Genomic DNA, 21944 nt, shown 5'->3' with positions numbered 1-21944 from the left:
TTCAATATTGTCAGTGAGTGGTTATTTAATAATGATAAACTGTAACTGTGGTTATGGGTGCATCATGAGTGCTGAGGTCACTACCTCAGAGGAAGGCAAGGGAAGCATCTCCCATCTGAGTGCTGCAGTACAGAGGAGAGCCAGGAAGACAGAGCTGCGTCCCTGATTCTCACGGCAGAGTAAGATTAGAGGAAAAGCAGTGATGGCCATGTTATGTATTCCATGTTAATTGTTCTGTATTATATTTTATTCTTATATTTCTTCATCTGATGAAGACTACTGTCTTCACCGATGTACGGGCCCGGGGGCGGTGACGGTTGGTTTCCGCCCCTTGTCTGGAGACTTTCTTCAGTCAGCAGTGCCTGCTCAGGACTTGCTGCGATTGGGGTAGAAATCATATCTGCTTATCTGAATGCAAACCCTTTGGTGAAATTCTTAGGATTCGAAGATTAGACTCTCTTTTTATAGGGTAAAGGGGCCTCCCAGAAGACTTGTCTAAACTGTAGGTGAGGAAATTGGTTATTAGAGTTAGATGTATGGTTGCAGTTAGAGAAAAACTCATATTAAATACTCTAGCTCTCCATCTCACTGCTGTGCAGGTGACTTCTAATTTAGTCCTTGTGAGGAATCACAGAGTTGAAGTGGTTTAGAATTGACTGTCTACAGATATACTAGGGAGAAGACGGAACCAAAGCAATGTCCCCTCCCCCTACGTCCTTCCTCCTCCTTTGACACTGGTCGTCTTGCAGAAAGCTGTATAGACAGATAGTTTGCACTTCTCCTATGTCACATCCCCGTACGTACCGCTATTACAGGTTTTCCAGCTGCTACTTAGGTGAACGGGCTTCTCAGAACCATGCTCCCGTATTATTCTCCGGAATGATGGCACTGTATAGGCCACACTCAAGGAACAGAAATGTTGCACCTCCATACATTGGAGTATATAAGTAAATTAATTAAAATACTTCCACAAACAGGATTTATCTCCTCCATTTGTCAATTACTTATCTATTTAAGTGCACTTTTGTAGATTGGTTAGTCATCACCGAATAATTCTGTATTTCTAAAATTATTCCTGTTTTGCTCATTAAGAGCTCTTTAAGTTGTCTTCTAGGTCTCACTGATAGACCCTCATTATTGTGATTATTATTGAGAGCTTCTTTTCTGATATTAGAGAATAATTTCATTTTCATGTGAATACTTCCTAACCTGCTTCTACAATCAGCCATCTCGCTAAGGAGCCCTGGTTCCTTTTACTGAAAACTAACACTGGAAGCCAAAAACCAGTGCCAGATGTAATTGCAGCTCTCTAAATCCAAATGTTGAGTCATTGTTACAGGTAATACTAAATTAGGTCAATGTAATAATTACGTTTTTCTGAAATGTAAAATTTGCCTTAATTAAATGAAATAATACTAAGATTTTTTTAAATGAAAAATTCTAGAAACTTTATTACATCTTTCTGCTAGTTTTTATTAAATGTCAGTTTATTTGAGATGTCTTTTGTGTTATGTGTTCTTGAACAGAAAAATCTCAGGATAAAACTTAAAACATGGTAATTTGAAACATATTGAGATTAACTCTATGCTATTGAAGAGACTTTATGCTCCATTAGGATAATTAACAGGTATGATCTCTGGAAAAAATATATCTGTGGAATAATATTTTATTTTATATCGCTAATCATTTTAAATTTCATATTTAACAGATAGAGAATATTTTACTGAGAAAAAAATGATTAAGAGAGACCCTATGACCTTTCAATAATTTAAAACTATCTGGACGGTTCCTACCTAGTTTTCATTATTCTGAACAATATTTGTGGTAGATTTTGCCTTCTGGAATTGAGAGTTTATTAACTGGGAATTTATATAAAGATTAGATAACTTTTTAGAGGCTTTGGAGTAACCTATGTGCTTATATTTGTAATCTTGTAATACCAGTGAACAGTTGTGAAAGCCATTTTTTTATTCTGCATTATCTCATGAGCGTATATTCTCTCTTTTTGGCACATACCATTTCATTAAACAGATTGACTTTGCAACACTTATCAATATAAGAGGTAGAATTACAGGACCTGGTGCATAGGTATGAAGGAAAGAAACAGATTTTCTTTTAAGACTTGGGTGTATTAATTGTCTTGACCTATATTTAAAAGTTATTTGAAGCTTATCTCCAAAGAGTGGTCTTTTTAAATTAAATGTAAGTAGAAAAGTACTAAGTAAGCTGAGAGATTCCCATTATAATTAATAAGAAACAGCATGTGAGGAAAAGAAGCAGCAGAGAAAAAATGACGTAGCAGTAAATGAAAAAAGTGCATAAAGGAACTGTGACAAGTTCATGGGAACGGGTGAGAGAGATACTGAGGGAGAGAGGGAAAAGAGGAAGAGAGCGATCCTTGTAGTGAAAACAGCCAGAGCGTACTTATCAGTGTGTGGAGAGAAAAGAGGTACAGTTGTATGTTGATACTGGCCAAGGTTTCCAGGGAAAACATGGGGACCTGAGTATGTCACTTGTGATTGAACATAAATCTTGAAACTAGTGTTCCTTAAATATAGAACATGGCCTTTATGGAACCATTTATATTGTTAGGAGTTTCTGGATTTAGTCGTTTAAGGGAAACATTTATTATGGTGGTTGTTAGGCTTAGATTATTTATATTCAGTTGAAAATATTCAATGTACAGCATGTTCGAAGAATGCACTGTATTATGGTGGTTAATTCTTATATTAACTCTTTGAGGAGTGACTCTTAACTATTACAGATTTACCTCAAGGAATGGGGCATAGAGGGGTGGAAAATATGATGCCAAACAGATCTCAACTACTTAGAGATACAAACCAGGGTACCATGTTTAGTGTCAGAGTAGTTTGGTAATCCAGACAGAGTATCAACTAGCTAAGCATAGGTATAGAGTCTCTGGGTCTGAGATAACTATTTATATTGTTAGGGTTTCTTTATTTACTTGTTTCAGGGAAACATTTTTTTTCGGTGATCGTTAGGTTTAGATTGTTTATATTAAGTTGAGCATTTGGGCTTTGAACATCAGGTGTGTCTCCTGAGGACCTCAGAATGTATAGGAGTTTCATAGTGATAGCGGATAGAGAGGTGTGCAGGTGAAGTCATTCAGGCCTTTTAGCTAGTCACTATACTCATTTGAATCAGGGTCCTTTGTCCAGATCCTGGAAGGGGCTTGGGGACTCTTCTTAGACTCTGAAAAACTGGTTGTCGGAACGTAAGTCCATTTGTGAAGGGGAAAAAAAGAATAAGTAAATTCACTAAATTTTAAGATAATTAAAAAAACCCACTATGTTTACATTTGCAGAGTAAACTTCAAGAGCACATTAATTATACATCTGTAGTTCTTGACGTTAAGCAGGCTAAGTGAGGGAAAAGTGCATGATTTAATCTGCCTTTATTGCTGGCTAAATCTCTAGGCTAGCCATTTTTTCCTTTTAATAAAAATCCTTGTGGTTCCTTTTCTTCCATTAGCTCATAGTTGAGAGCGCCGTTAAGTTGTCTGTGAGACAGCATGTATTACACTGGCCTGATTAAAATTGTTCACAAGAGATCAAGCAGACAAGGAACTTTTAGCATAATTAAAAAAGGACAGCCAGCCTTTAAAGATAAGATTTCAGAGATTTTTGAAATTTATATCTACCTGTAGGGAAGTAGTTTATGTAATTAGATTCTGGCTCTTTTATGAAGCCTTCTTAATTCATGCGTGGCATCTGTTTATGGAATAGTATCTGCTTGTGCAGGACGTAGGAAAGCTGTTTAAGGGAGTCTGGTCTTGAAAGAATAAAATTTTTCCTTGGAAAGATCACAAAGTGGCACGTTAAAAAAATAATTCACCTTCTATGGTAGCCTGTTTATTTATGAACGGAAACTCAGTTCTCAGGTTCAAGACAGAAATGGAAGAATTAAAGCAAGTTGCATATCCCTTGTCCTGAGCTCCCTCAGGTGAGAAAATGCTACCAGCCTTGGGAGGTAGTCTCCTTTGTTTGGTGGGTGGGTTTCTTAGCTCAGGCTTTTGTCTGTGTGTGTGTGTGTGTGTGTGTGTGTGTGTGTGTGTGTGTGTCTTATCAGTTACCTAGTTTTGCATTATTGATCTCTGAAATCACTCAGCTATTTCCACTTTACTATCATGTTTCAAAAAAGTGATTATATTTAAATGGGTTAAAGTTGTTTGTTCCTTTGTCCCTTGGAAGCCACATCCCCTGCTGCTCACAGTGTGTGTACCTTTACCCTCCCTCGGTGTTTTAAAAAAGGCTGTTTAGCTTTTCTTCAGAATGGAGCCCTTGTAACATAATCAAAATGTTAGTGCTGTAACAAGATAGCATTTCAGAAAAAATTACTGAGGTGTGAATGTTTTTTTCTTTTTGGTCTACTTCCACAGTTAAGGCATGAGATCCACACTAAATGATTCTATCATGAGAAACCTCTTTAGGAAAGGCCTTTCCTTCCTTAGAGGATGGGGAAGAGTGCTGTCATTTATGCAGAAGATAGCCTCAGAACATATCTAGTACACTGAAATAGTTCTGTCTGCTAAGAGCAGATGACTTATAACATACAGCAGCAGTGTCTGTGGAGAACCAAAGCTCTTTCCAAATCTGGTCTGGGCAGGAGAACAGGATGGCTGTAGATGCCCCCAGCTGGAGTGCACCACTCTAGTGATATTTGCGATGATTTAAGGAAACCAATAAAACATCCTTTGGCCAGGCACAAGAATATTTTAATTTAAAGCCACAAAGAACTGAAGAGGCAGGAGCCTACAATTTCAATGACAGGGTTTTTTTTTTCTTCCTAGTTTTGTGATGTTTCATTATCCATCAGAGGAAAGTACTAAACAAGGTTGTGTCTTGAAACAGGGTGATCTCTGAATAGTTTTATTTGTAGGAGGAGGTCATGAAAAGGTTTCTCTCTGGCTTCTTCTTGACAGGCAATCAGAGGAGTTCACAGATCTCCTCATTTCTAACCATTTTAAAGACTTGAAATTTTCACATCAAATTATATATTGCTTTTACTTTTGATTAAATAAACTGCTTTAACAGATTGTACAATCACGTAGCTCAGGTAAAAATAGTTGCTTCAATTAAGACATAGTGAGATGAAATCCTGCAGAATTGATATGTAGCTACGTTATTATTTTGCTAACTAGTTTATCTCTGTATGTACTGCACATATGGGCTTCACCTCGCCTCATGACTTTACACACTGGCTGGTCTAGCCCTTTGTTCATCATTGTACTGTAAAAAGTTAGCAGGCACAGAAGGAACTGAACACGAATCACTAACTTTTTTTTTTAAAGTTACAAATCAGATGAGATTACAGCAAATATTTTCAGGGGAATGGTCATCAGTGGTTCATTTCTTTAGTAAATCAGGAAGTTTTCAAAAATTAAATTGTGGAGCCAGAATGACTTGACAGTCAGAGCATTCCCTATATTGTGATCGCTCTTAACTTTGCTCAACCTGATCTTCATCTAAAAAATGGAAATAATAGTTATCTCAAGTGTTATAAAGTTTATGCGTACAATAGATTGCCTGCTCAAATTTCTAGGCTACTATGGCAACATAATGATTGGTAGGCTATTATTATTAAATTCTTACATGTTTAACCTTGTGCAATAAATAGAAATTTGCAGTATAGACAAAATCCTAAACACATAAAACCAAATCTTCAAAGTTTTCTTTACTGATCTCCTTAGGTTTATGTTAGCTCAGTAGCGAATTAATATAATGTATTAAATTTCATATACTCCCGTGTCTTTAAAACCGCATGAATGCATAGACGTTCCACTTGTCCATGTATTTTGGTAATGCAGCTAATATAGTGCCCTTTTGATGTTTCTTTTATGAGTATTAATTAACTTATAATGCCACATAAGTCACATCAAATCAGTATTTCTTCTGCTGTGTCTATAGCTATCATGACATTTCTGAGGCTTCCAATTTATAGGCTCAAAGTTTTTCTACATTTTCTAGATTTTCTGAGTGTTGATTTAAAAACAGCATTTAAGAGTTATTTTATATCCTATAAACTGTATCTATTTAACATGTGTGGTTTGTTGGAGGGGTGCAGTAACTCTTGGTAATATGATGACTGTAATCAAAATAGTCAATATACTGTTGTTCTCAAGGTTTTCCTGGGTCTCTTTCTAGCCTCTTTCTTTTGCCTGCCTGTCTCTCAGAAGCCCAGTTCCACTCTACTCTTTCAGTCTCTCACCAGTTCCCTGTCACTAGATTGGTGTAAATTTCTTTGAGATTTATAGAAATTAAATTATATGTTATGTATTCATTATGCCTGGCTTTTTTCATTCAAAATAAGGCTTCTCATCCATATTTTTGCTTGTAACATAACTTTTTTAAAATGAGTTGTATTATATGACTATGTCGAAGTTGTTTTATCCATTATCTGCTAATAGCAACACTTGTATAAAATGATGTTATCCAGTTACTAAGTAGTTTGGTGAAAATTGCTTTGACCTTTATCATTTTTTGCTTGCTTCTGAGTAAATACTTGGAAGTATTATGGTTAGATTGAATGACAAGTCTATGTTTACATTTTTAAGAAGCTCCTAAGCTGCCATTTAAATGTACTAATTATATATTTCAGCCAATATTGGAAGAGTCTTACTTCCTCTACATCTTGCCATCACTTCCCAAGTCTTTTAAAGTTCAGCTAACTGTGTAATGAGCTTAGGCTGTCTTATGATAGTGTGTCCTCCTTGTAGCTGAGAGTGCCGGACCTGAGTTCATGCATTTTGCCCATCCTATTTTTGTGTTTTTCCTGGGAGCTGTTCAAATATTTACCAAGTTTTAACCAGATTGAAGGTTTTGAGAGCTCTCTATATATTACAAACATCAGTCCTTTATTGGATGTCATACTCTCCATTTTTGGTACACTTATTTATTTATTTTTGTTTTGATTTTCCCTTTCTATAATGTGCCTTTTAGAGCACTTGGGTTTTTCTTTTGATGCGTTCAGATTTGTTGATTTTTATCTCTTACATTCTGTTGCTATTGCTCTGCCAAACTAAACATCAAATGTAATTTCTTATATTCAGAAATATTTGTAGCTTTGCTTTTTACACTTAAATTTGTAACCCGTTATTATAATAAGCTTTTTACTTTAGAATAATTTTAGACCTGAAAAGTTGCTAAGGTAGCACAGAGAGTTCCCGTATACCCCTCACCTACTTTCTCCTATTATTAACACCTTACATAACCCCAGGGCATTTATCAAGACGAAGAACTGGATCGCTCATTACAATTAACTTCAGCCTTTATTTGGATTTCACCAATGTTTCTGCTAAAGCCATTTTCCTTTCCTGGGTTCTGCTTTCTCTTCAGTTCTAACACTTTCCTATGTGCTCTGAAATATGATAGTTTCTTAACTTCTTCATTGTTTATGTGTTTTTCATGACTATGGAAGTTTTGAGTAGTATTGACCATGCATTGGCTAGAATAGCCTTTAAGGTGGGTTTGTGTGTTGTTTTCTTCATTATTCAAATGAGATTTGAGGGGTACCCATTTATATGGTGTCAGCAGGGTGAGTGCTAATTGGAAGATAGAAGCAGCAGGACTTTGAGCCCAGCATATATGATAGGAGATTCTTCTACTCACCGCCTGACAACGAGCTCCTCCCATCCAATGCTGTATCGTAATTGGGGCTGAAGTGTGTGTTTTTGTGTGTTTATAACCATGAATATTTACTTTATGCTCTAGATCATATTCATAGTCTATGTTAGTCATTTATGTTTTTACCCAACTTTCTCTAGCTTAAGGCAGTGGGAACTCTTTTAGATGGCTCCAAAGTTTTCTTAACTTACTAGCGTCTTTTATTTATTGATTTGAGAACTGCTTTGCATTCTGACATTATATGATAACTAAGGATTATTTCTGTTTTCTGTGTATTGTGCTTTTAATCATTTTTTAATGGATCCCTGGTTCCTGCCATGTTCTCTAAAAGGGTCCTCACACTGGAATTAGCTGATTTGCTGCTACTGGTGTTATATGTCTTGGTTCTCTTGACAGAGTCAGAAACTAACTTTTGTATTCCAATATTTGTATTTACTTCTGTAGCTGTGCCTTTGTTTTTTTTTTTAAATTGAGAAATCATACTTAAGTCTCTGATTCTAAATTGCTACATAGTAATTTGTCTTAGCATAATTGATTATCTTGTGTCGATTTCCAGTAGTAGTAGGAATAGCCCTAATTATCCATTTTCCATGACCTTTGAAACTCAGTATCAGCTTCAGAATTGTTAATATGTAGCATGAAATCCTTTTTGAGTTGATTTTTGTATTCAGGATAAGGTACTATCAACATTTATTTTGTAATACAATATTTTTATTTGAGAATTTCATGATTATATACATATATACATATTTACACTCAAATTTCATGTTTAAAAATTATGGATACCCAGTTGTTCAAACATTATTTTTTAAAGACTATTTTTACTCCACATTCTGCCCTAGTATCTCTTGAAAATAGGTTGCTCATTTTTCTGTGGGTCAGTTTTGGAATTCTTTATTGTGTTTGTCTATTTTTGCAGCATATTGTCTTGATTATTGCTGACTTATAAAATGTCTTTAAATCACATAGTGGTAGTCTATTTTCTTTTTCCCTTGAAGTTGTTTTGGCTAGTCTGTCTTCTCTATTTCCAAGTGGAATTTTAAATTAGCATACTAATACCTATTCAAAAAAGCTTATGGATAGCCCAGCTTGGTGGCTCATGTCTGTAATCCCAGATGAGGTAAGAGGATCAGAAGTTGAAAATCATTTTTGGTTACACAGTGAATTGACAACCGCTTGAGCTACTTGAGATCTTGTCTAAAAGAAAACAGAACAAAAAGCCTCAAGTAAGTAGAAAAGCTTACAGAGATGAGGATTTGGATTCAATGAATATTTAAAATTTCTTTTATTTTGGGTATTATATTACATTTTATCATTTTTCTTTTCCCTTTCCTCCCTCCAAACACTCCCCACAAAACACTCCTCAATTGCTTTCAAATTCCTGGCCTCCTCTTTTCCTTGTTATTCATTCATATAATATACTGGTTCACTTCTGCTGTTGCAGTTACCCTTTTTAATGCCTCTTTCACATCTGTAATAGAACCTCTCTTACTTGCTTGACCCTGCCCCCATTCCACATATGCAGACAACAAAAACAGCAACAACAACAACAATGAACCAGGAATGTTTGTCTGTCTAAGGTTATTTCATATAACGTCATAATTTCTAGGTCCATTTATTTTCCTGCAAACATCGTATATATATATATATATATATATATATATATATATATATATATATATATATATATATATATCTCCATACTAATTTCCATAGTATTCTGCACTTCTTTGCATTCCTACTAACAATGGATAAATATTTTTTACCTGTATATTCCCAGCAGTATCTCCCCCACCCCCTTCTTGACAATATTCTGACAGAGATGAGTTGGAGTCTCAATGTAGCTTTTATGGGTTTTCCCTGACTGATAAGATTTTTTGAGCATTTTAAAATGAATTTATTTGCCATTTGTAGTCCATTTGGAAGGTATCTGTTTAGTTCATTTGGCCAGTTGTTGGTTGGATTAGATTATTTGCTTGAGGTGTCTACTGTTTTGACTTTTCCGTGTTACTGATATATGTCTACCTTTCCTGTAGGCTGTCTCAGAACTTCATTGTTTTTTCTTTCATTGTTTCCAGAAGCTGCTTGCGTTGATGAAATCCCCTTTGTCAGCTCATGCTACCTTACACTCAGGAAGTCATTTGCTGTGCCTGGTGGTGATCACCTTTGTTCTTGTTGCACTCTTAACGTTTGGATCATCAGCTAACTGGCTTCACTGCATGGGGCATTAGATGGGTGTAGACATGAGTTCTTTTTATGTGTGAGGTAGGCGGGAGAGAGCAAATCTGTCTCTTCTTGGTGGTTTCTCTGTTTATTCATAAATAAATTAATTCGAGCTTTCCAAGAAATCAATCCACATTGTCAAACTTAATGGCATAAAGTTTTTCTACTATAACTATATTATATAGAGATTCTGTAGCAATGTCTCCTTTCAGTTCTGAAATTGCTCCTCATTTATTTCTTCAGTTTACAATTTTAGTATGTCCTAGAGATTTTTTTTTCTTTTTTTCGGAGCTGGGGACCGAACCCAGGGCCTTGCACTTGCTAGGCAAGTGCTCTACCACTGAGCTAAATCCCCAACCCCGTCCTAGAGATTTTTACTGACCTAGAAAGGTCTTTTGTACTTAGATCCATTTTCTTTTTTGTTTTATCCTCATTTGATTTTTTTGTTTGTTCCTTATGAGGTTCAGGCTGAGGCCACTCAGACTTCCATTCTTAGTATAGGTATTTATTGCCACAAATCTCTCTGTAAATATTGTTTCAGTGACACTTATTTTAATACGTCATGTTTTCCTTTTTATTCATTTAAAAATAACTAATTTCATTTTTGATTTTTTTGATATTTTGGCAATTTAGAAACATATTTTATTCTTTTTTATTGGTTATTTTATTTATTTACATTCATATGTTATCCCCCTTCCCAGTTTTCCCTCCACAAGCCCCCTACCCCCACCCCCACCTCTATGAGGGTGCTCTCCATCCTGCCCACCCAGTCTGCCTCAGTGACCTAGCATTCCCCTGCTCTGGGCCATTGAACCTCCAGAGGACCAAGGGGTTCCCTTCCCAGTGATGCCAGACAAAGCCATCCTCTGCTACATAAGCAGCTGGAGCTGAGGTCCCCCCCCCCCCGTGTGTACTTCCTGTTTCCCAAGACCTTTGTTAGTGTTTTCTTAATCTAGGTGATTGTTAGTAGAGACTATGCTCTATTTGATTTAGACATTTTGTAATTTGAGACCCACTTCATGGTGATGATAATATATATCTTAACCTATTATTTTGTTGCCTTTTTTATGTTTTGAACTTCAATAATTAGGCATATAATGATTTAAGATTATTTGATCTTCTTGATAAAATCACAAATTTATCATTATAAAATTATTCTCTTTATATCTGGTAATAGTTCTTCTCTGTAGCTGCTTTTCTCTGCAAGTGTTGTAATAACTTCAGATTTACTGAAGATTTTCAGACTTACTCTGGAGCTAGTATGCTGTCTTTTTTTGATACTTTTGCTTTTAATCTTTGTGGGTCTATTCTTTATGTACATTTTAAAGCAACATCTTATACCTTTTATTTATAGGAGCCTGCTAATCCATGCCTTTTAGTTTCAAATTTTTGATCACATTTATTTTAGTATTGGTTTTGTCCCATCTTTTTAAAAAATTGTGTTGCTTTTTTTTGTCCCCTTTTGTCTCCTTTTTGTTTATTTGTATTCTGTCTTTCCACAGTTTCTAGCTCTTTCCAACATCCTGGTTGTACCCCTCAGCTGCCATTTATCTAACGGGATATATAACATTTTGTGTCATTTTGTCTTCTCTGCATTAATGTCTAAGCATTGTTTTAAAGTATTTTTGGGTAGGGTATCTTAGGAAATAAGCTCTCCGTCTCCCTGGTACTTGTTATTGGTCATAATGCTGAGGCGTGGGAGGTATGAATATTGACCTTTGTGACTAACGGTCATTTTGTAGGATCTCCTCCATCTGTTGTTTGTTCCTGGAGGATTTGCTTAAGTAACATGGCCACAGAGGATTTTCTTGCAGTGCATGTAGTTTATAGAAGATTTAGAAATCTTGGTGTCCTTGTTCATTGTATACTCTAAAGCTGGTTCTTAACCATTCAAAGCAGCAAATGTGCTGCATCCCTGTTGGGCAAGGGCCTTCTTGTTGTCTGGTGGATCTGGACAGTTGAGTGCAGAGTGGTGAGGGCTCACTGGTAAGCTGGTGAATGATGGCAACAACGGAATGCTTGCCTACAGTGGAGCCTATAGTTCAGTCTCCGTGAAGACGAGGGATATGTGCCAACTGAAGCTGGCTTGATTCTGCAAACAGGAGCCTTTTGCAGAAGGATTCACGGTAATTAACCAATTCAAAGTGCAATATTTTCCTTTCATTAATTTGGCAGAAAACAACTAAATATCTACAGCAAAACTGTTTTTGACATTTTCATTTTCTGCTTGGAAAATAATGGCTATTTTGGATTGCGCTATGAAAGAAACTACTGGGATTTTTTTCATTTACATTGAAACTACCTAAAAAATGGATTACTCAATTAGCAGAGTTTAATTTTTTAATTAAGTAAGATTAGTTGGCTGCAGGAATCTCCGGAGTTTGGTTCCCATTTTGAAGCAATATGCTCGCAAGAGTCTTAGAGAGTTTGCTGGCTCAGATCTAGTTTGCTGTCCTTTCCCCACGGATGTGTAAGTAGGAGGACGGCAGGTGATATTTTCTTATTGTCTTATACCCAGCTCACACCTACTCTAACCTACTCGACAGACTGTACTCCAGTTCCTGCTCTTTGATTTATTTTGGACTAAATAGATTATATTTACCCAATTACTTTACTCTAGTTACTAGTTTTTCTGGCTTAAAAATGTACTTCCTGCTAACCACTTAAGAGTATCATCTTGAGTATAGTTAGAAGGGTCCATTGTTTAAAAATTGTTCTAGAGTATTTGTAGACCTTTTTGTTTCAGGATATGTTTGTCTGTATATATCCACACTCACATTTCAATAGTTTTTATTATTAGTATTTCATAATAACCACACATTTATCAAACCCTTTATATAATATTTTCTCTTCTGCAATTTTTGAGGCATCTTGTGGTTATAATTTTGCCTCTGTATATAGTGAACATGTCTACTATGAAAAGTATTTTTATTTTAACTCAATATTGTTTGTAAATGTCAGAGATCAACTTTAGTCTATCTCCATATACAGACGCAAAGGACGACTTCTGAAATCCCACAGTAAAACATGGTCCTCGAGGGCTTGGATGTGGTGTGGATCATGCCCTTAGGAACTTAAAGCAAGCCTCTTTTCTTCATTTCTGCCCCTCCTTTTTACTTTATAAAATTAAACCCTGTGCTCGCAAATACACAAGACCATCACACATTTACCACTCTGTGTAAATATTCAGTTGGAGTGATGAGCACAGATGGAGAGATCAGAGTGTAAGTCCAGTTCCAGTTCCCCGGAAAGAGAATGCCGATCAACACGTGTGCGTCATGTCAGATCTGGTCATAAAACACGTAGTCAGAGGATAGTGTCATGGAGTGGAAACTTGGTTGCTGCCCACTCAGATGAAAGGCATTGTAAGTAGTTGAAGATCTTTGCCTGGAATACAGGAAGTCCTGAGTTTGATGCACTGTATAAAACAGGCTAGTGACACCATTCTCTAGGTTTAGCACTTCGGAGGTTGAAGCAGGAGAAACAGAAACCGATTCCTGTGCCACATGAGGAATTTGAGAGGGAACAGAAAGAACTCACTGTTTTTAAACAGGGTATTTAAACATAAATGTTTACTCTATCAACAAATGTACTTATGGTCAGTTGTATGTTTAAAAAATAACGTAATTAAATTTAAAGGCAAATGGATGAAACTAGAAAAAAATCATCCCGAGTGAGGTGACCCAGACCCAGCAAGAAAAACATGGCACGTACTTACTTACAAGTGAATATTAGCTGTTAGGAACAGATGCAGAGACCCACACCCAAATGTTACGCAGAGTGAACACCCAGATTGGAGGTCTCAATCAGGTTCCTCTTCTTGTAGCTCAAGGAATACCACAGAAGGGCAGGAGGAGTTGTAGCAACCTGAGGGGAGAGCAAGGGCCATGGAACCAACTAAGCAGTGTTCACTGGGGCACACAGAGTGAAGCAGGTATTGTGGGGCCTGCGTGGGTCATTGCTAGGGCTTCCGAATACATGCTGTGGTTGTTGGCTGGGTGGGTTTATGAGACTCCTGACAGTGGGAGTGTGTCCGGCTCTTTTGCCCACTCTTACCTCTACCGGATTCTCTTACCCAGCCTCGATGTAAGGCTGTGCCCTGGTCATTTTTGTATCTTACTGTGCCATGCTCAGGTGATGCCCTGCAAGGCCTTCCCTTTTTTGAGAGAGATAGAAGTAAGGAGAGGATCTGTGGGAGGAGGGGAGTTGGGAACATACTGGGAGGAATGGAGGGAGGTAAAGCCTCAGTAGGGATATATTGTATAAGAGAAAGTTAAAAAATAAAATAAGATAAAATAAACCTCCTCCTACTGTATAAGCTCCTCAAAATTTAGAAATAGAAATATGCTTCCATTATTCAACACTAAACTTTCTAGACGGCTGAGTAACACTCCATTGGGTAAGTGTATCTCATTTACTTCACCCGTGTTTCTGTTGAGGAACAGTTAGGTTCTTTCCATTTCTGGCTGTTATGAATAAAGCTTCTGTGAACACAGTTGAGCAAGTGTCCTGTGGTTGGATGGAGCATCCTTTGTGTATGTGCCCAGGAGGGTGTAGCTGGGTCTTGGTATATTAATTACCAATTTTGTGAGGAACCATCTTATTGATTTCCATAGCAACTGTTCAAGTTTACATTCCAATAGCAATGGAGAGGTGTTCCTCTTGCTCCACATCTTTGCCAGCATAGGTTGTCACTGTGTTTTTGATGTTAGGCATTCTGACAGATGTAAAGTGGAATCTCAAAGTGGTTCTGATTTACATTTTCCTGATGGCTAAGGACATTAGACTTATACATTTTGACAAAAGGCTAACACGTTTCTTTGTTTTTCATCCACTTGAGATTCCTCTGCTGAGATTCTCTGTCTAGATATGTACTCCATTTTACAATTAGATTGCTTGGTTTGTTGGTGTCTACTTTCTTGAGTTCCTTATGTATTTTGACTATTAGTCCTCTGTCACATATGGAGTTGGTGAAAATCTTTTCCCGTTCTGTAGGCTGTCATTTGTCTTTTTGACAGTGTCATTTGCCTTATAGAAGCTTTCCGTTTTATGAAGTCACATTTATTAATTGTAGATATCAGTGCCTGCTCTATCAATGTTCTGTTCAGAAAGTCATCTCATGTCCTAATGTGTTCACGGCTGTCCTCTCTTCCTCCTCTGTGAGGTTTAGTGGGTGTGACTTTATGTTGGTCTCTTGAGGCGCTTGGATGTGAGTGTGGTGAGGTACAGACATGAGTTTGTTCTCATCATTCTACATTTAGACAGCCAGTGAGACCAGCACCATTCTTTAAAGATGCTTTCTTTTTCCAGTATGTATTTTCATGCTTTTTTTAAAATAAAAAATTAGGTGTTTATAGGTGTGTGGGCTTACCTTTGGGTCTTCGATTCAATTCAGCTGAGCAATGTGTCTGTTTCTGTGCCGATATCATGTGTGTTTTATTACTATAACTATGTAGTACAGCTTGAAATTAAGAATGGTGATAGCCTGGAAGTTTTATTATTGCTCAGGATTGTTTTGTCTATCATGGGTTTTTTTGTTCTTCCATATGAAGTTGTGTAATGTCCTTTTGAAGTCTGCAAAGAATTCTCTTGAAATTTTGATTGGGATTGCATTTAATCTGTAGATTGCTTTTGGTAGGATGGCCCTTTTTAGTGTGTTAACACTATGTATCCATGAAAAAGGAGTCTTCCGTCTTTTCTTTTTCTGAGATCTTCAAGTTCTTTCTTCCAATCCTTGAAGCTTTTATCATAGAACTCTTTTACTTGCTTGGTTAGAGTTACTCCAAGATGTTTTATATTATTCGAGGCTATTGTGAAAGATATTGTTTCTTGATTTCTTTCTCAGTCTATTTGTATACAGGTATGCTACTTATTTTTTTTTGAGTTAATCTTGTATTCAACCACCTTGCTGAAGGTGCTTATCAGCTGTAGGAGCTGCTGAGAGAATTTTTTGGGTAAGTTATGTGTATTACATTATTTGCCACTTAGGCTACTTTAACTTGTTTCCAATTTGTATCCTCTGATCTCCTTTAATTGCCTTGTTCTAGATAGAACTTCAAGCACTATATTGAACAGATATGGAGAGAGTAGACACTCTTGAAAAACTTAGTCCACGATGGGGAGATGGCTGAGCAGTGAATGCTACTTGTGGCTCTTGCAGAGGACCTGGTTTGTGTTACCACCACCACATAGAGGCTAAAAATCAGTAATCCACTTCCAGGGGATACAGTCTATCTTCTGGTCTCTGTGGGTACTTTATGCCTATGGTGAATGGCTGGACATGTAGGTAAATCACCTGTACCCGTAAAATAAAAGAATGAACTCTGAAGCAATGAATTATATAATATAAAGAAAGGTTTGAAGAAGATTCAGTGCTTAGAGAGAAAGCTGCACATTCATTGAGGAAAGTAGTTGGGGAGAGGGTGTTACTTATTTTCGTCACTTCTAAACAGGTGGGATGGTGTTGAAACTCTAAGTAGTAAGGAGAATGGCTTAATTTGGGAAAGCAGAATGTATGAAGGCCTTGATGTATAACAGGCATGGTGTACTTGTGTGAATAAATGATGATCATTGTGGATGAACATAGAAGAGTAACTTGAATGCATTTGTCCTAAGAGTGATTTGTCAAGATCTAAGCTCCAGTGTTTGTACTATTTATAAATACCAGCTGTGTGATTTAACCAGGTAAAGAAAACCTAAGATGTTAGAGGCACTGTTAATTTCAGTAAGTTTATTACTAAGATGAGCATGTAAATGACAAACCCATAAGTAACATCATAATGACATAAGAAAGAGCTTAGCATTGTATTCAGAGCGTTTCCTTTGTTCATTTATGTGTTCATTACAGAAATATTTATTTAAAACTTTATTATCAGTTAGGCAGTTTTAGTCATCACAGCTATCATGTAGTAGATAGGAGCCCTCTTCACACAGACTTAACAGATTTCTGCTACCCAAAGACCCTGTGATGAGGTTCAACTTCAAAAAAAAGATTTTGTTACATTGTATTGTTGCATATGTTCCTTTGGGGGTAAGTGCATGTGTGTTCTGTTGCCTGTAGAGACTACAAGGGGATATCAGATACCCTGACGCTCAGTTATAGGTGGTCGTAAGCTGCCTTCTGGGTTGGAACTAAAGACAGGTCCTCTGAAAGAGTAGCATGTCTTCTTGATTACTTAGCCATTTCTTTAGTCCTTTTAACTTTAGTCAAGTGGGAGAGTAGTGGAGTCTTAGAATCTTAGACCCCCACCTGGTTCTACTGAATCACAATCTCTATTAAGAACAGCATGTAATTAATATGCATTCTGTAGATTGAGAGGCAGTAGTCTAGAGCAGAAGTGGTTGGTGCTGCCTTCATGGTTTTGGGGGTAAATTCAGCTATTATCTTATTATTTCAGACAAATGCTAAAGATTTATTTTAATGTACATGTGTGCCTGCATATGTATATGTGCACTGTGTGCATGTTTTGTGTTCTTGGAAGCCAGAGAGGACATTGGATATCCTGGAAACTGGATTTGGGGATGGTTATGAGCCAGTATGTAAGTGTTGGGAAATGAACCCAGGTCCTCTGCAAAAGCAGTAAGTGCTCTTAACTGTTGAGACATCTTTCCAGCCCTGTTTGAAACCATATTTAAATTTTGTTTTGTAAAAATAACCTTTGTTAGCTCAGAACGTGGCTCAGTGGAAGCATACATGCCCTGTGTTTGATCCCTAGCACCTAAAATTACTTTACTACTTAAAACAGAAAAAAAGTACAACGTTTAACGTGGACATCTGTATGTTTAAGTTTACATTTACACACATATACACACACGAACACATTGTGTAATGACTAACATATAGTAGACATGTGTTTTCTCATCCATGTGTTATCCATACTCATTTGTTTGTATCTTATATGTAACTGCTTTCACAGCAAATGTGAATTGTTTGCCTCAGAGATATTTGAGTCCACCAAACCCAAGGTATTTACTGTTTGAGCCTTTACAATGTTACTGTGCTGCCCCTGTAGAACATAAACAGGTGCCCTGGCATGCATGATGGCAACAGGACTTTACCTCACTGGTGCTGAGCAGCTTTATGGCTAGTCAGTGTGTGAACTGCTCTGAAAGTAGTGATTTGACTCGATTTTATCTTGTGTTCTATAATCCAAGTGAAAATTAAACATCTAAAAGAGTGAGTCAAAATTTATGACTGATTAATTTAATTAAATGGAGAACAGGCCTGTGACATTTAAGAATATTATGATCATCATAATGAGAGAAAAATTGGAAATAGTATATATTTATCTTGCTTTTTGTTTTTTTAATAGAGTCTCACTATGTTTTCTAGTCTGGTGGCCCCAAACTCATGTAGTCAGATTATCTTCCTGCCACACTTTCCCAACTCAATGCTTGCTGCCACATTGGAATAATTTATTTTATTTAAGGAATTGCCAAGTTCTGCCCAGAGAGATGGCTCAGAGCTTAAGAGCATAGACTGTTCTTCCAGAGGTCCTGAGTTCCACATTATGGTGGCTCACAACCACCTGTAATGGGATCTGATACTCTCTCCAAAGAGAGTGACAATGTACTCATGTATGTTAAAAAAAAAAATCTTAAAAAATGTTTTCCAAGTTCTCAGAAAAAAAATCATCATTCAATGGTAATTGTCCTGTAAATTGTGGTGGCTTATCAATTACTTTATGTGTACCTGAGGAGACTAAACTTTGGCAGAGTCATTTGCCAATGAGAAATGAGCAGCTGTGAGCTGTCTGACCTCATCTTATATAAGCCTGGGGATGAAGTTATGGTCAGAGTTTCTCCATCCTCACAGCATTGCACGCTTATGTAACAGGACTTTTTTATGTGACTGAGCACATTGTTGTGTTAATGTTCCTTTGTAAAAAGAAATTGGTCATTTTAAATACTATTAAGAAGCTGTGGTGACTTGAAACTAAGAAATCTCTCTTTTTTATTTTACTTTTTTAGTATAGAATAGAGTTTATTCAGGGCTGAGAGGGTAGTAGAGACAGGGAAAGGCAGAGTGAGAGAGTAGAGGAATAGAGGGCAGCCATGAGCACGTGGAGAGGGTAGGGGGAGGGAAATGGGGAGAGAAGGGGAAGGGCAAGAGGACAAAAAGAGCAAGAACACAAAATCTCTTTCCAAGTAACTTTAATTGATAAGTAATTAAGAGAACCTAAAAATGGTTTTAAATCTGAACTCTTACTCAGCTAAGGTTGGAGGCGTGCGTGGCGTGCGTGGGTTGTTGGCATGGTCTTATCTCCTGCAGCCCCTGTGGTCGGGAGCTGTCACCACACAGGAACCTGTGGTAGAATGCTTCTACAGGCTGAGGACTAGGCCACAGGCTTGTTTCTGCATCACAGAAAGCACAGTAAAGCAGACGGTTGCAGCTGTGATTTTGTAAGGCCGAGGTGTCTGGCTATCTCGAGCACTGCTTGCCCCATACTTTCCAATTGTTGGCTCGCACAAGCACTTTGACAGTGAATGAAGCTTCTGTAAATATAAAAACTGTGTGTGTGTGTGTGTGTGTGTGTGTGTGTGTGTGTGTGTGTGTGTGTAGAGGAAGCATTAGGGGCGGATTGCTTCCTTGGAGGGTACCTGTATTTACCTATCCCAGAGGGAAATATCTGGAGTTTCACTTTCTAGAATCTGTCAGGTATGGTAAGAGTGAAGGTCCTAGCAAATTTGAGGACACTTATGAATTATATCTTCCTGTACAGACTATAAACACATAATTAGGGTTTATGGCTGATGCTGTGTTAACACCAGATGTTAAATATTTGATTTTCAATTATTCTTCATTCCCTAGGATAATTCAAAAGATATTTTGGATCCTTAAAACACTATGATCCCTAGGCCTCAGAGCTACATTGGCCCTTAGTATGTCTAAGAGTTTGTGTTAGTCTGTCTAATGTCTGTTGGTTGAGAAATTCATGCTCAGCCAGTATCTGCTCTTGGGAGATTATATGAATATGGTTTTAAAAAATATAAAGGTACTTAGTTACCTTTATAGTAATTTCTCCTTTAAACCACTTATGTTTCCCTGGAGAGAGATAAATGTTTCTGTAAAGTTTAAATATAAGTATAAAGACATTTACATTTAACGAGAGCAAATTGATGCTAGAATTGGCAAGAGAGGAGAGTTCTGAGAACTTGAAGTGTTCTGAATTATCTATTTTCATTTTGACTTGAATGAAAATAGGAAGGTAGTATTCAGAAAGGACGGATCGAAGGCAGCTTGGCAGCAGACTGTGGTGATATCTTACTTATTGTTCAGCCAACACTGACATATACGGAAGACAGTTCTGTTCATGTTAGTAACTATATGACTTATGACAAATATTTTTGTCATCGTGATTATAATTTAACTTGAATATTTAAACTTTTAAGATTTGGGGTTTATTTTTTCTTTTCTTTTCTTTTTTTTTTTTTTTTTTAGCATTGGGTCTCAACATATAGCACAGGCTGACCCAGGATCCGGAACTGCTCCTCTGCCATCTGAATGTTGGGATAAGGCATGCAGTGCCATGCTCAGCTAATTATACACGCTCGCGCACGTACACACACACACACACACACACACACACACACACACACACACACACACGCGCGCGCACACGCGCGCGCATACACGATTTTTTAGCATTTTATATTTAACCCAAATTCAAAATACATAAACTGGGCACAAGGGTAGATGAGTATATAAGTTGACTTCACGAGGAAGAACAGTTAAAGGCAATGCAGAGAATAATTTCTGTTCTCAGTTTTGGGTTCTGATAGTTTAGCTGATGCTTTTATTGGTTGAGTCCAAAGATTGCTACTTTCTAAAGGAACATAAACACAGTAACATAGACATTGTAACATTTTATTGTTACAATGCTCAATATATGATTTAAAAAAAGTCTTCTAGAGATGTCAAAGAAAATGCAGCCTTAGGTAAAGAGAAAAGATAATAGAGAAGGTATGGACCAAGTTTATGTGTAAACATCTATGCAAAACAAACAAGCACACAGTAGAATAATTATGATAATAATAAATGAACAGGTAAAAATCAAAGGCAAAATAATTAAAACCAGTAAAAATTCTCTAATTAGAATGATCAATGATTAAAAGGTATTGATTTACCACCTCTACGATATTAAGAAAAAGTTAGTTTCACATATATCAAATGCATTCAATTCTGAAGAGTCCAGATATAAAAGCTTAAAGGAAAATGAGCAGTGAATGATTCTGAACAGTCACATGTGATGGTTTTACATACGTGTAATTGAAGTTATAGCAAGAGAGGAGTGTGAAAGGAATATAAAGGACTCAAAGTTGAGAGTGTACCATTTAAAACTGGAAAATGTCAAGCTTTGGAAATCCCACATGGTGTAAATTGAGTATAATGTGTCATATTAAATTGTTAAAATAGCTAATAGCCATTACAGTGGTAATGAAAAAGATATTTTGAGACAGAGTCTTACTATGTAGTCCTAGTTGGCCTGGAATTCACAGTGTATAGCTGGCTGGCCTTGAACTCATAGTACTAGGATTAAATAAAGATACTGTGTCACCTTGCCCAACTTGAAGAAAATAATAAGAGACTCTAAAAGTAACCAACTGTCATTCACAAAGGATCTATCAACTTTTTCTAATTAATGTATTTAAGAATATGAAGTCATAAAGTCTGCATGTGCAGGTCCATTTTAAAAGTAATTTTATATTTCAGATTATAAGAAGCATGCAGGGGCTGGAGAGATGGCTCAGCGGTTAAGAGCACCCAACTGCTCTTCCAAAGGTCATGAGTTCAATTCCCAGCAACCACATGGTGGCTCACAACCATCTGTAAAGAGATCTGATGCCCTCTTCTGGTGTATCTGAAGACAGCTACAGTGTACTTAGATATATAATAAATAAATCAAAAAAAAAAAAAAAAAAAAAAAAAAAAAGAAGCATGCAGGCCCGTTAGAAAACCTATACAAAAGCAATAGAGATTTAAATTAAAGTTGAATTTATCTCTTGGCCCTTGACTGTTTTATCTCATCATGTTTTTATTTTGTTTGTTTTTAATTAGCAAAATATCATTTTTGCACA

General features: G+C 36.8%; 1 protein-coding gene across 11 annotated transcripts in view; it reads left to right on the top strand.

The window, feature by feature from the left end:
• Positions 1-21944, top strand: part of Rfx3 (regulatory factor X3) — a 259528-nt gene that overhangs the window by 56610 nt on the left and 180974 nt on the right. The window lies entirely within an intron of this gene.

The sequence above is a fragment of the Rattus norvegicus genome, chromosome 1 (assembly GCF_036323735.1).
Source record: "Rattus norvegicus strain BN/NHsdMcwi chromosome 1, GRCr8, whole genome shotgun sequence".
Classification (NCBI taxonomy): Eukaryota; Metazoa; Chordata; class Mammalia; order Rodentia; family Muridae; genus Rattus; species Rattus norvegicus.
The sequence above is the reverse complement of the archived record's forward strand: the minus strand, read 5'-3'. Positions and strand labels throughout refer to the sequence as shown.